This window comes from Athene noctua, chromosome 2 (genome assembly GCF_965140245.1).
Source record: "Athene noctua chromosome 2, bAthNoc1.hap1.1, whole genome shotgun sequence".
Taxonomy (NCBI): Eukaryota; Metazoa; Chordata; class Aves; order Strigiformes; family Strigidae; genus Athene; species Athene noctua.
This window is the reverse complement of record NC_134038.1, coordinates 141,507,517-141,521,870: the sequence shown is the minus strand read 5'-3', so window position 1 is coordinate 141,521,870 and position 14,354 is coordinate 141,507,517. Positions and strand designations below refer to the sequence as shown.

At 42.7% G+C, this 14,354-nt stretch overlaps 1 protein-coding gene across 1 annotated transcript in view; it reads left to right on the top strand.

Annotated features, from left to right (window-relative positions):
* The first annotated feature begins 7,966 nt into the window (after positions 1 to 7,966).
* SCRN1 (secernin 1) overlaps positions 7,967 to 14,354 on the top strand; it is a 40,472-nt gene continuing 34,084 nt past the window's right edge. Inside the window, exon 1 of the mRNA XM_074900469.1 lies at positions 7,967 to 8,093. The gene's annotated coding sequence lies outside the window, so the exon portion shown is untranslated. The remainder of the gene's footprint in view (positions 8,094 to 14,354) is intronic.

The window sequence follows — 14,354 nt, the reverse complement described above, 5'->3', positions numbered from 1 at the left end:
GAATATCAGCAGGATGGGGAGAGCTCATTGGTTGGGGGCAAACTGGGAAAAGGAGCAAAGCTAGAGGAAGTTGGCGAGAGTGAGTGGAAGTACCCCAAGTGATGTGTGAAATGCAAAAGATTTTGTTTCCTCGGTCTTTTGGCATCTGCTTACTTGGAAGAAAGAACACTGGCAGCCACTGATGTTGGTACTACAAATAATAAGGCTGGTTCCTGATCTTTGATTAGAAATCACTGCTTTAGACAGTTTCCGTATGGATTTTCAATCTTACAACAAAGGTTAGATTCACACTTCCAAGGTCCATTAAAGAATATTCAGAATAGGTATGTTGAGTTTGCTTCTTAAAAATACTTTGGCCTCATCATAGAGCTTTTGCAAAAAAAAAAAAAAAACAAAAAAAAAACCACAAAAAAAAACCAACAAAAAAACAAACAACAAACCCACCACCACAAAACTGAATTGGTTTTAGTAACAGGAAATAAAACACACAAAGCCTGCTTATATTTGTATAATCCTGGATAATTTTAGCCTCTCTTGAAAGTTAGTCGTAATGCTTACATTCTGTGCCCTAGTTTTCTCCTGGTACACAGGAAAAACAACTCTGACAAAATAAGGGTCTGTCTTTAGCTGTCCTGCTTCTGTTTTCATGCTTCTGCTTGATTATGTCAACAGCTTCACACAAGAAATGTATTTGAAAAGCTCAGTAGGAAGCTATATATCTATACACAGGGACAAGAACCTTCGTTTTCAGCCCTCCCAGCCTGGAGGGGATTCAGATGGAACCTCCTCCTGCATCACATCTCTTCCTTCTAAGAGGTTAGGTTCCAAAAGGACGCTGGTTTAGCTAGGAGTTGCACTCAGTTAGGAGTCGTGTGGTATTTCTGTTCTCTTGAATGATGTAAAAAAAAGTAGCAGCTTTGTTTAGCCGAGAAATTTGTCATGAAAATAGAGGTTAGTTTGAAACATGTCAGGTAAGTAATTTTGTGCAAGGTTTCTGAACGCCATGTTCCTGATGCAGGGCTGGAGTTTGTCTGCAAGGGTAGTATTTTTTTCTTTTCTTTTTTTCTTTTTTTGCTTATAACTGACCTGCATCTGCGTTGGATAAACAGTGAACAAACCCACCTCTAAAATACTAGGATCTGACTGTGGAAATCGAGTGGAGGCAATTCTTCAGAGCTCCCCAAATCACAGTCAGGTTTTCCTCTAAAAAATCTGAGGCTACCATTAAGAGCTGCTCTTCATATTAGATTGAGTGCTTCTAATTTCTAGTTTGTGTCATGACCTGCTTAAGGAGATTAAATGACGCAGGATAATTGATTCCTCATTTGGGAGTCAGACTGAAAGCATTAAATCAATCCTGTCCTTTTACACTTTGTTGCCACTGAAATTCCTTTAAAGCAGCTGATGTTTCCTCTCATGTCTCTTTTCCTGAATAGTGAACTAGGTAATACCTATTCCTTTTGCATGCTTGGTCTGCTGTCTCTCTGGGAGTAAATAGCACAGCTTAGCTCTGGTCTCTCTAATCTGCTGGGATATGTCTTTAGAGAACAGGTTTTCATTCCATAAATGCAATGTGAAATGTTTTTGGTGACCCTGTGTCCATCTCTGGGTGTGGAGTCTACAGGGCTGTAGCTAACAGACTAATTGTTGCTTAAAGGAAATTATGACCTGCTACATTTTAAAGAAAATTACGACCTGCTGTATTTTACTCTTAGCAATGCTGACCACAATACTTAGAGAGGCAAGAATGGCGATGTGCCTTCCTTATAACGGAAGGTAAGAATTTACATTTGCATCCAGTATTTCAGCCCTTATGTGCCATCATGTCCTCATTGCTATTGTCAGTATTATTAGTTGGGTTGAAACCTGGGCTTAACATGGTCATATGTTCATAGCAATGTAGGCTTGTACTCTGAAATAATTCAGCATTCTACCTCTGCAAAACTGAGTCTGAAGCAAAGCTCCTGGACATGTGGTGGTACTCATCTTGCAGCTGACAAATGAGCACAAACTGTGGTGGGAGCATGTATGGAGCAGAAATAGCTAGCGGCCCTGTTCATTTGGTACCAGGTCATCTTGCTAACCTGAGCCAAGTTCAGCTCACCCACCACGGCACCCTTTCAAATCAGACACAGCTAGCCATTCAGGCAGCGGTGGGGCTGTGTGAAGGCAGGCTGGTGAGGTGGGCTCTAGGACACCAATTAATATGCTCTGCCATACCTGCGCTGGCTTCGAACCTTTACACCTTGCTGCTTGAGCAGGCAGCCGTGGGAGGACATCGCGGGGATGCGTCGGTGCCTCTGGACAGACTGGAGCGGCACCAGCCAGGCTCTCGGTGTCACACAGCTGCTGGGGTGTGAAGCTAAGGGCAGGCTTGGAGGAAACACCAGGGGCCCTTGCACTGGGGGAAACAACAGAGAAAACAGGCAGGGGAATAGCTCTCCGTACCATCCAACTTTTCTTGGCTGATAGCTAATATAAGGAAGTTTACAAACAACTGGGTAATTTGTTGTTGACATTTCTTTATTAAAATAGGTACATAACGAGTAACACAATGAGCATGAAATGCACAATACAGTTTGAGCTTTGTTACTTTTCACATCTCCAATTAAACTACTATTTTCCAGTTGTATATTGTGGACAAGGCCATTTATGTAAATGTGGGCTCTTTCATGACAGAGATACTCAGTTTTGGACAATTTAAAAAATATATTTTTCCTATCCTTTTGGAAGACCAGCAGCCAAAAGGACTTCTTTCTTATATTTTAGTTTGAAGTATTTCTGATATCAGAGGTCCCTTCCTACCTGCAGCTATCTACCTCTTCCATGAATAAGGAAAATGACTTAATCATGGTGAGGGTTTTCTGGAGTCAGGACTCCTTAAAGTCATATTTAAAAAAAAAAAAAAAAAAAAAGGCTGCCTAAGTTTTAAGTCTCCTGAAAAGTGGAATAATGGAAAATGCTTCAGCAAAAACATGCACAGCCTTGGAGGCACATGCCCCTTCTCACAGCCCCCGTGTATGATGTGTATGGGAGGAGAAAGAAGGTTGCTGACACATGCATAACTTTTTAAGTGTACTCAGCAGACCTGTTGCTGTGGTAACTAATCAGAAGACTATAACCTCTCCTGAATGAGTGCTATTTGCACTGCACCAGATGGCTGATAAATCACGTAGTGGCATTTTCTGTCACTTGTATTACTGTCCAATCATTCCTCTAAGTGCTGTGATTTAAATTGCAGCAATTTACACGTAGATTACTCAGACATGACATACTAATATAAAATATAAAGCTATTTTGGGTATGCACTCACTTTAATGAACTCCTGGATCACCTGCATAACACCAGAACTGTTTTTTGTCTTACGTATTGATGTTCAAGCTGCTGCAATTTTATGAATAATGCTAAGCTGTGAAAAACTATGCTTGACTTTTAATATAATTTTAATAAGGGTAACTATATAGCACATAGTTACTATAGCACATTTCTTGCAGAGAGAAGTGAGACCTCTTTCAGTTCATCGGTCTCCTCCCAGCATTTCTGTACAGGCGGCACCATAACAATGGAAACATACATGAAGATTAAACAGGATCGTTGCATAAGAAAGTAATACCGTTGTCTCTGCATCTTCTGCTTCTTTGTTGTTACTGGCTTATCTTCTCAGGATGACAGATTTCCTTCTTCCACCCACCTCGACTATTTATTATTATGAGTTTCAAGCTATTGTCAAGTATTTTAGCCTCGTTGTTAACAGGTGCTGTTCTAACACACTCAAAAAGCTCCAGACTCATGGACTTCATAAACCAATAATAATGTATGTGTCTTGTGATACGTTTTAGGGTTATGAAAATAAGTTGTGGTGTCACAGGTTATTGTAAATTAAAACAAGGAAAATGTTTTGATAAAACATTACTCCAGAAAAAGGCGACCTTTTTGAATGGGCAATGAAGTGGCTTAGCTGTGTGGTTCAGTGCTGTGCCTGACAGGTTTCTAGACACCGAGAGTGACTGCAGCATGCCCAGAGTCCTGGTAGTATGCTGTCTTCTGTCCCTGTGACACAGGGTAAGCAGTTGTGTTCTGTCACTTGTGCCATGGAGAATCACCTTCTGTGGTGCATGAGTAAGAGCTTGGCATCTAAGCCTGCCACTGTGCCTGTGATGGCATCTATGTACAGCTGCAGCCATTTTCATAGATTAATCTTCAATGGTATAATTAAATAAAGGGGCTGCAGCCAAGACTTCTATATTTTAGTTTTGAACTTTCACTGAGCCCAGCAGGTGACATCTTCATATCAGAACATTGCACCTGTCACCCTCTTTCTTTGTTACAGGTGAAACCACCTTTATGGGTACAGACTTAGAATGCTGACTTAGCAGCAACCAGGAACATTTGTTCTGTACGACCCCTGTTCATCTGATTTTTAGGTAGTCCAAATCAGTGTCCACCAGAGAGAACAAGACAGTGGCTTGAATACCAACAAAAGAGCTTTCTTGGCTGCGTTGTGCTTTCACCAAAATCTAGCTAGTACATCTTTTTTATATAATTTCAACACTCAACATCTGAATTAAGCCAATTTATCTCCTTCTAAACAGTTTGCTGAGAAAACTAGTTCCCTCAGTTGTATGCCTGCGTGGCTGCTGTCTTGAACTTGCAGAGGGAAGTGTTTTGGAAAAGATGAATCAAAGATTAATGCTGCAGTGCCTTGAGGATTTTGGGTACTAGTTCTGCTGAATGGGCTTTGATCTCCAACTAAGGAGGTATTAAAAGAAGAACAAAAATAAACTCTAACTTAATCTGTATGTTTCTGTGTTTGCCTTTTGGTCTCTTCCTTTCACAGATAAAACATGGAACAAAGGTTCTTTGAAATTCTGTTTTCTAAAGATGTGTCCTTCCTGCTCTCCTCCTTTGATGTTGCATCCCATTGGAAACTCATCTTTTACAGGAGAAAAGAAAATTTTTTTTAAATATCCATAAATTCTGCTGTTATGTTATTAAAGACAAAGAGCAAATAATCAATAGATAAGCATTGTGGCTTTGTCCTAATTACTATAATTTTGTATCTTCTGTTTATGCAGCAATCTCCATTCAAAGATTTCAAAGATGCAGCTGTGACTAAATGCTCTCCCCATTTCATGAAGGAGGTAATTTAATTGCCATGAGGTTACAAGATTTATCCAAAGCCAAGAAGCAAGCTTATGGCAGAACAACATACACCCCAGGCTCTCTTGATTCCCAGGACCATGCTCTAACCACTCATCCTTGCTGCTTTACACTGTTCATGACAGCTTACACAGAAAGAAAGCATCAAAGATTTGTGTGTCGCCGGTATGTAATCATTCTGTAGGCAGTCTAATAATTCTTAGGTAGATTATACTCAGCCATAATCATCTCCACTGTAATTAGAGAATAGACTTAGTCATCTAAGTGAGCATAATATGGGTAATATAAGTGGTGTGTTATAGGATATAATTTAAACCCGCTTTTAAATTGCACCTGCTCTTTTCATCGACTATCTTTCTGATTCTAAGAAGCAAGCTGCCTATGACGCAGTTCATCCTTGATGTAACTCCAGAGTAAGGAATTTGGGTTGTTATGTTCAACTGAAGTTGCAATTAACTTGGTAGAAACTCCTCAGCTTTTCAGTGATTCAAATCACCTTTCTGTTAGGTATTTTAAGCAGGAGATATCCAGCCTTTTTTCTATTGCAAAACACATTGAACTGTGATTCTGATGACAGCAAACTGATAGCAGAAGAAAACAAACCTCTTGCTTAAAATACATAATTGAAGATCTTAGAGTATGAAGGGCTCCATGTTGCTTATGATCAGCCCTGCTTTTTAAACAAAACATTGAGCCTAAGTAATGACTTATAAATTAGTCCCTATTCAGGTTATTGATATAAACCCAAAAGGTGCAGATGCCACAATATTTCACATTCACTGAGTTTTAGACTAGGAACATTTTCTCCTTTGGTTAAATAATGAAGTTGCAACTTCTGGCCTGCGATTAAGTTTGACAGCAAGGGTGTCCAAAGCTTATCCATAATTTCTGAACTCATACAGACCCCTTCTGCTGCTTGTGGTGATGACAGGAAATGCTTTTTGCTGCATACGGTTCCAGGATTCTTTCTTCTAAATTTTTGTTTCATATAGAGTCCCATATGCAGATTCTGTACAGCTTTTTGGTTTTCTTTTGCCAGATTACTAAAGTAGATCTACTGATCTAATACACAGTGTGATATTTAAGTGTCTTGATTCCTATGTTGTAGGAGTGCATGACATGTAATACTAACTGAAATATGAACTATCAGTCTTGTGCTTTTGGTGGCAATTGATTCTGCAGACATGTTAGGCTGGCTTGGCCCATGTTAATGTGTTAGGCTCCTGAAAAGAAACAGGAAGAAAAGCAAATGTCTTGAGGAACCCAACTTCAACCACCAAGTTGTACAGCTACTGACAGGGTACTTTCAGGTAGTTCTGCTGGCAAAAAGCATTAAAATCTATAAAATGAGACAATAGCTGAGAATAAACCTCTTGGACTTAGGCACAAAGATTTCTACATTTCCTGTGCCTTCCCCAGATTCCCCACTGCTGCACCAACCTAACATACTTGCTTCTTCCTGCTCTTATGCTGAAACACTTTAGTTCTTAATGGTCTTTGTTCTGTCTACTGGCTCATCCTTGCCTCTCCGACCTCCTCCCCAGCTTCCTTGTAACCTTCCCATCTTCCCGTCAAACATATATAGTAGTCCCTTCTCCACACTAAGTGTCTGGTCTGGGGCAGGCATTGGCGGAGCTTACAGCATCCTGCTTAATGTCCTTCAAGACAGAGATAGAAGTATTAAAGGTGCTGCTGCGTGCCAGCAAACCATTTGTTTCCCTAAACCAGAGCCATTTAACTGGGTAGCTGTGGACCTGCATGATTACACCTAGCAGTGAGACTGTTTTCCCCTCTGCATGGAGGCACAGGTTGCGTGCTGAGGACGGAGCACATGGGACAGCCCCATTCGGGTGCGCTTGGCAAACAGAGCCGGCCGCCTGCTCCACGCGGTGAGGCGCGCTGTGCTCTGCACAGGGCCTCAGAGGGACGGTCAGTGCCATCCTGCTCTGGGCCTGGCAGTGCTGGTGCCCTTGCACCCGAAGGTCCTCAGGGGTTCAGCTGATGGAGGGGCAGGAGCCAGCTGCGATGCTTCACACACGTCCAGCGGAGAAGTCCCCAGTTGCAAGGTCATCCCCTTCAGCTTTGCAAAGTTTGCTGGACTCCTGTTTTGACTGGTTGATGAAGTAGCAGGCACATTTTATACGGCTGGACTAGATTATCTTTTCCAACCTAGATGGTTCTGTGATGAAATTACCTGTTTTACTTTCTACTTACCCTGTGTGTGAGACAGAGGAACACATGCTACCAATCCAATTATATGACTAAAACTGAATAAATGAGCCCCTTCTCTTCCAACACCTAACGTGAAGAGAGCATTTGTGTCCCCTCTTCGTCGCTGAGAGGGGCTGAGGGGCGACACGTGCACCGCTCGCCACACACGCCTGCGAAACGCGGACTCCTCTTCTTGGCGCTTCCACGTCCTGGCGCTTTGGCGGCCTTCACCTCGGTGTGGTGTTTGAGGGTGCACCCACCCACGAGAGGCACCGGCGGCCACACCTCTTGCCCTGAGGGTGGCAAAGCCGGGAGCCGGGACCGCCGCTCTCCCTCACGGGGGCGTCGGGGAGACCCCGGGCAAGCTCGGGAGCGGCCCTGAGGGGAGGCTTGGTACCGCCCGGGCAGCCGGCCAGCTACGCCGTGAAACGCCAGAAACGGGCGGTCCCCGAGGCCCGCGGTGACCGGGGGGGGGGCAACACCCGCGCAGGCGGCGCCGGAGGGGGGCGCGGTGGGACGGCCGAGCTGCGCTGACCCTGGCGGGGACGGACCGCAGCACCGCCGCGCCCTCCGCTGCCGCCGCACCGGCCGGGACTCGCGGCGCGGAGCGGTTCGGTGGCGGCTGCGCGCGCAGGGGGGAGGGGGCCGCGCGCCGCGCCTGCTCCCACCGGTAGGGGCCGCCGCCGCCGGGCTGAGCGGAGCGGAGCGTGAGGCGCGCTGAGGTACGGTAACGGTGCCGGGGATGCTGCGGCGCAGGGCGGCATCCCCCCGACCCCTGTCTCCTCTCGGCGGCCGGGCCGGGGCCTCACTGCTCGGTGAGGGGGGAGGGTGCGGGGTCTGCGGGCAGCGACCTGCCCGGCGGGGCTCGCCCCGTTAGCGCCGGGCGGGGAAGGATGGTGCAGGGCCGGTGTCCTGGAGTCGGTGCGGGCGTCGTCCCCCGGCGGCGATGTCCCTCGGCGCCTCCGCGCACCTGCTGCCGCGGCGGCGAGAGGCACCGCGCCGCCCTGGGCGGGGGCTGCGGGCACGGCGTAACATGGCTGCCCCGCGGGCCTCCCCCGGCCCGGGGGGGCGGCGGGCCCGGCGGGGGCAGGGCCCCGGTGGTGCGGGGGGAGCACTTGGTGTTTGGGGGCCGGCATCGGCAAACGTCGTCCCTTGCTGCCCCTTGCTGTGCAGCTCGAAGCAAGGCTCGCCGGTCTCTTGTCTTCGCTGGCTGCCCTCTCTACTAGCTGCTGCTTTCCTTTCTGCTGCCTAATGACCAGGTTGTGTCCCTCCTTGTTTTTTTTTAATTTTTGAAGGTGCCTTTTCGTATAGTCACCTTGAAATCTAGATGCCTTCATGTGCATTTCTAAGCATACTGTTACTCTTGGGTAGGGTATGCGATGGTTTCGTTCACTTGAGCAGGCTGGTGAGCAGACATACTTCCTGCAAGAGGCTACAAAACTGACATCTCTATTTGTGCTACTATAATAATACTATAATTAACCTGCCTTAAAAATCAAAAAGGACGTTTTTCTCTAGTACTGATAAGTAGATTGGGAAAAAACCCAGCATCTCAAAGACAAGACAGTTTTATTAAGGACCCTGATCCTATGAGTGCACATATGTATAAATCTGTTCCTATGAAAAATGTCCTTAGAGCTGAGTAAAGCTATTCATAGATATGAAACTTTAATAATCCCAGAGAAGTGGTTGTGCTGCAGTACACACAGTAAATTCTGTGTTGCAAACTATCTGTGTATTCTAAATTTACTCGGTAGCTTAGAAGCTAATATGTGAACTTGTGGGAAGTGGAGTGACTGACTCATTTGGTTATATACTATTACCATTTCAACTGTTGGTCTAAAAGCTAGTTTAGAATTAGGGATTTAAAGCACCTCTAAGCATACTGGTTTGTTCATAACATGCACTCCAAACCTGTTAGCCAAACAGAAAGATACAAAACCCTCAATCATATATATTTAGCAAGCTGATCTCTGTAAACACAGGACTTCCACTGATTTGCGATGAATTGGGACCGAAGTTAAACCATTCATAGTGTTGTGAACTTTTCCAAGCAGTTTAGATCCCAGAGCTTACATAGACAGTCTAAAAAGACAGGTGTTATATTGAGGCAGATGTGGTGGATGGAAATTCTTTATTGATGTGAATAGGTTTTGTCCTCCCCAGAAGAGTATTTCTGATGTTTAGAGTTTGAGATTTTTATGCTAGCTTCCTTTTTTTGGAAGATGTTTGTAATTTTTTTTTTTTCCCTGGTAAAGTAGGGCATGGCTTAAGCTCCATTTGTTTACTCTTGCTGAGTTTGGTATTTTTGATAAAGGGTACTGAATTTGGCGCTCTGTCCTTCCCTTCAAAAGTCATCAACCATGGATGTTTTATACAGCTTGCATGTGGAAAAGTGCTGGTTTATGCTAGAAGCTTCTACTAAAAATGTCATTATTTATTATGGACTTGAAGAGTTGTGAAGCTGGACATTGTCCCTGTAGTGTATTGGCCTTCTCTTCCTGTAAATTCAGCAGAATGAGAAATTGCACGGAATTGCTACTACACCTGCCTCTATGTAAGGTAACCAGATGGCTACTTTCTTCCACGGTGTGTTGCATTACATGCTAACATTTGAGAACTGTTGCTAGTTGTATTATATAGGTTGCATTTTAAACTAAAGGGAGACTTCCAACAAGGTACTTTGATGCTTTTTATTTCAACCCTCGTTGCTAATTTGGAATGACCAGCAGTCAGTGTGCGTTAGCCAGCTGTGTGTGGAGGTGGACAGTCTCCTGTGCAGTGATGAACACCTAACGGAACCGCAAAGCTAGATTGTGCTAGCTCTTGACAACCAGTGAAAGGTGCATGGGCTTTCACTGCAGCAGTTATGCAGCAGTTAGCGACTTCTTGTCATGAAGCTGTGTGTTGTACAAAGATGCTTTAGATGCTAGCAGCTCCTAACAAGGGTCTCTGCCCCAGTGGCAGAAGCAGGGAAACAGGTGCTTCTCTATGAGACGGAGAGTGGTACAAATCCGACCTTAGACTGCAGGCTGGAATAGCAGCTACAAAAGGAATAGAGTTCTGTGACTGCTTGGAGACTTAATTAAGTGGGTTGACATCCACTCAGTGAAAAGTCTGTATAAATAATGAGTATTCCCTGTATGCACAGCCTGTGATGGAAATGAGACTGAAATCTATTGTCTTCTGGATGACTGACCCTGATTTGCTTTTAAATAGAACTATGTGTTCATTAACATAATTCACATTACTCAAGGCAAAAAATAAGATCCTATCTTCTTTTGAAAGATGTTTACTTTGAAAGGTTGGACAAGGGTGTATTAGACTGGTTGGTCAAGGGACTGTGAACTTTTTAACAGCTGAAGTCTTACCATTTCTTAGGGCTTTACATGCTGAAGAGTTTTGCCATGCTCATTTGATGGCTAGTATCTAGTTTGTTAGTCTTAAGAAATCTGGCAGCTCTTGTCAGGATTATTCCAAATTTTCCCACATGCAGCAAGAGAAATATTTTCACTTCCTTCCAGGCCTATTATGCATTTGTTCAGTTAAATGACTGAGGGGGGCGTGCTGCTTAGGAGTGTTTTGAAGCGCAACTTGATTTTATGCCTGTATAGGGAATTGCTACTTCTTGTAATTCAAAAATTAAAGTACACTTACTAGAGAAAATGGCCACCCCAAATCTCTGACTAGAAGTTTGAGATGTTGCTTATTTTGAGCAAATTTTTAATAATTTTTCAGCGTGTAGTTAATGTGCAAAAATGAAGAGAGATAGTGGAAAATTTGAGCATGGCTTGCTAAGTTTTAGCTGCTGATAACTCTTCTTGGATACTTTCTCAGATACAGCTTAGAGGGACAGAGACAATCGAAGTGTGGTACCTTCAGATGGTAAATTGATATCATCCATTGGTAGTAAGGAAAGAAACAGTTTGACTAAGGTCTAGTAATGAAATGTCCAAACTATAGGGACACCAAGAGCTGGCATAGTTTTGTGCTTTATATTCAGGAACAGCCTTTGCTTTCTATTTGCTTAATAAATGCAACCTTCCTCTCTCCTGATAAGTCATGCATTAAAACTGTCCAAACTGCCATTTAAAAAAATAACCTTTCGATGTTTCCTAAGATGGAAACAATATTATTATTGTGCCTGTCAGTTTGCTGTCTTTGTTCTGTGCCTGCAGCTGAATGAATTTTGCTTTTCATTTCTGTTTTTGGAAACATTGCTTTTCTGCAGGATGCAGAGATCACATGTCTCTATGTGCATAAGATACTAGGCTTGATTTGTAAATGGAAATACAAGCTTGTCTCAGGCACAGGAAACAATTTGAAAGTTAAAATGGAGGTTCGAAACCAACAACTAAACCCTGAACAAAGTTTTCACAGTTGTAACTGACCTTTTTCCTGCTACCCCATTAAAAACATGTAAGAGTTTAGAATAAATAATGTGTGACCTATTTGCTGTATTCTTCCCTTCCTAATGAGACAGACTTGGTCCAAATCTGAGGACCCTTGTTCGGATGCTGCCTCTCAGATTTTCACTGTAAATGTTTCTTGCAGGTTAGGTCACTTACTGTTTCTGGTAGCCATGAAAACAGATTTCTTGGAATCTTTAAACAGGACTGAAATATTTCATAAGTATTAGCACAGCTGGGTTTCTGTTTTATAAAAGCCAAAAATACAGTGAGAGAAGTCATCCTGTAATACACAGAAACAAGTTGTACGTCTTTGTGAAAGGTTTAATATGCTCTCTGGACTTTAAAAGCTCAAATCTTCTTTGTGATATAAATGTTAAAGAAAATGCTGTCATCACCAGCATGCATTCAGAGTTTGTCAGCCAGGAGTTTAGCAGCCTCTGTGTTTCTCATACCTAAAACACCTGTTCCAGACCAGCTTTAATTTGAAGAAACTGTAGAAGTGAGGGTGGAAAAATTAGGATGTGTGATCAGTGAAGCTGATGTTCTGACCAAACTGCTGTGGAGGTCTGAGATGAAACCCCAGTGTTGACCCTCCCACCCTTGTTTTTGTGGACACTCGCACTGTCTTGAAAACATGGTGTTGATTATCGCAGCATTAACAATGGGTTATCTGAGGACCATCACAGGTGTGCTTGAAAAACTGGCAGTTAGGAGAGTTTTAGACCTCACCCTGTATGACACTTTGGTTATGTCTATGCTTCATAAAGCTTGACAGTTATGCCAACAAAACTCTTGAAGACAAACTTAGAAAATGTTTGAAAGACGAGTTAGTGGTGTATCTATGCAACCTCACTAGGCTGAATGAAAGCGAAGTGTGTTGTTTGTGCTTCCATCCATGCTGGAAGACTTGCTAACACAGCTACACAAAGTAATGAATGCAGCAGCTATGCTGCAAGGTGAAGGTTTGACTTGATCAAGCTGAAGTCAGGCAGCTTGTGAGTCAAATCACATCAATACAAAGTAAATTTTACAGGTAAGTTCTACTCATAGTAACATGAGGTGAATGCTGTTCTGTTGTGCTGACTGCTTTGTCTCACCAAAATTCTTCCTTAATATCTGCTTGAGTGTTGTTTTGATTTCTTGTGAAGAGGGGCTTTACAAGGGCGGTAGCTAACTTCTCATGTAATATCTGTTACTGGTCTGGTATTGCTCTACATGATGGTACGTAGGTGGTATTAGATTTTGGGGCAACAGACTATATTGGTGTAGAAAAAAAATATTTCATAGAGTATGAAAGGGCAGAACTGTACGTGTGCATCACTTAACATGTCCTAAATGGTGCCTTGTCAGGAAAGGAGTAGCTCTATGTGTAGGAATAGCTACTTCAGAATTTTTTCATTTGGTGTAAATCTTGATTAACAATAAAACTCAATTAGCATTTCAGAAACACCAGCTAACCTAAGTTGTATTAAAACCAAAGGGGTTTTATATGTAACTCTAGGGGCATCTTTAGCTTTTCTTGAGCAAAGTAGCAGGGTGTTAAGTTAGCAGCAAATAAAAAAGTATGAAGAGCAAATATTGGTTCAGTTCAATAAGCATGAATTAAATTTCAAGACACCTTTTTTTTGACCCTGTTTTCTCATGCTGATCCTTTTTATTACCCTCTGTTTCCTAGTGAGTGCTGCACTTTCATTATAAGCCTATTGTTTTGTTTTCCAATTGAAAGAAAAGACAGAGAAAATAACTTGCTGTTGGGAAAAGCAGTTTTACTGTTTTAGAAATAACGCTTTGGAATTGCTTGAACAATAAGTTGTTAGAAGAGCTTCAAAACCTAATAGTTCATAATACCGAATTTTTATTTTTGGTATTTTTTATTTTAGTAAATACAGCAACTATGAAAGCTGTTGGCAAGCCAGTTTTCACATAATTTTTAACTCTGTAAAACTAGTAATTACTTCGTGCTTAATGTCTTCATGGTATTTTGGCAAACAAGGAAAATTAATTGGCTTGAAAAGAGCTGATACCTATTTGATATGGGAGGATAAAGTTATTTTTCTGAGAAGTGATTTTATTGTAGCAGTCAAATTCTTGACCTTCATAAAAGATTATTTCAGTGCCAAATTGCAGCTTTCAGAGAAGCAGTACACAGTGTTATTCTGAGAAAAAACCCCAAACAAGTCTTGAGCAAGTTAGTATGAAAGTTTACCTTTCTACAGTTTGGCCTCTGACTTGCTAAGCTCAGAGTGCTTTGTTGTGGATACATAGCTATTTCAGTTTTCCTGGGTCGGGAGGAAGGCTCCTAAACACACTGAATAATTTATGCCTGTCCCTGTTCTCCTAGGAGCAGGGCTTCTGTCTCTGTCAGTCATGTGTTCATGTGGGGAGGACGGGATACTGCTATCTGTCCTCCATTGTCTCTTCCTTTTTTAATAAGTGAAAATGACATCTAAACGATGTTTTCATTAGATTATGTCACAACCTTTATGTACAGACTTTTATTCCTTGTTGACCACTCTAAAAGTTAGGTTGTGGACAAATTTTGACACTAATAGGGCAAGTTGTTCTAACTAG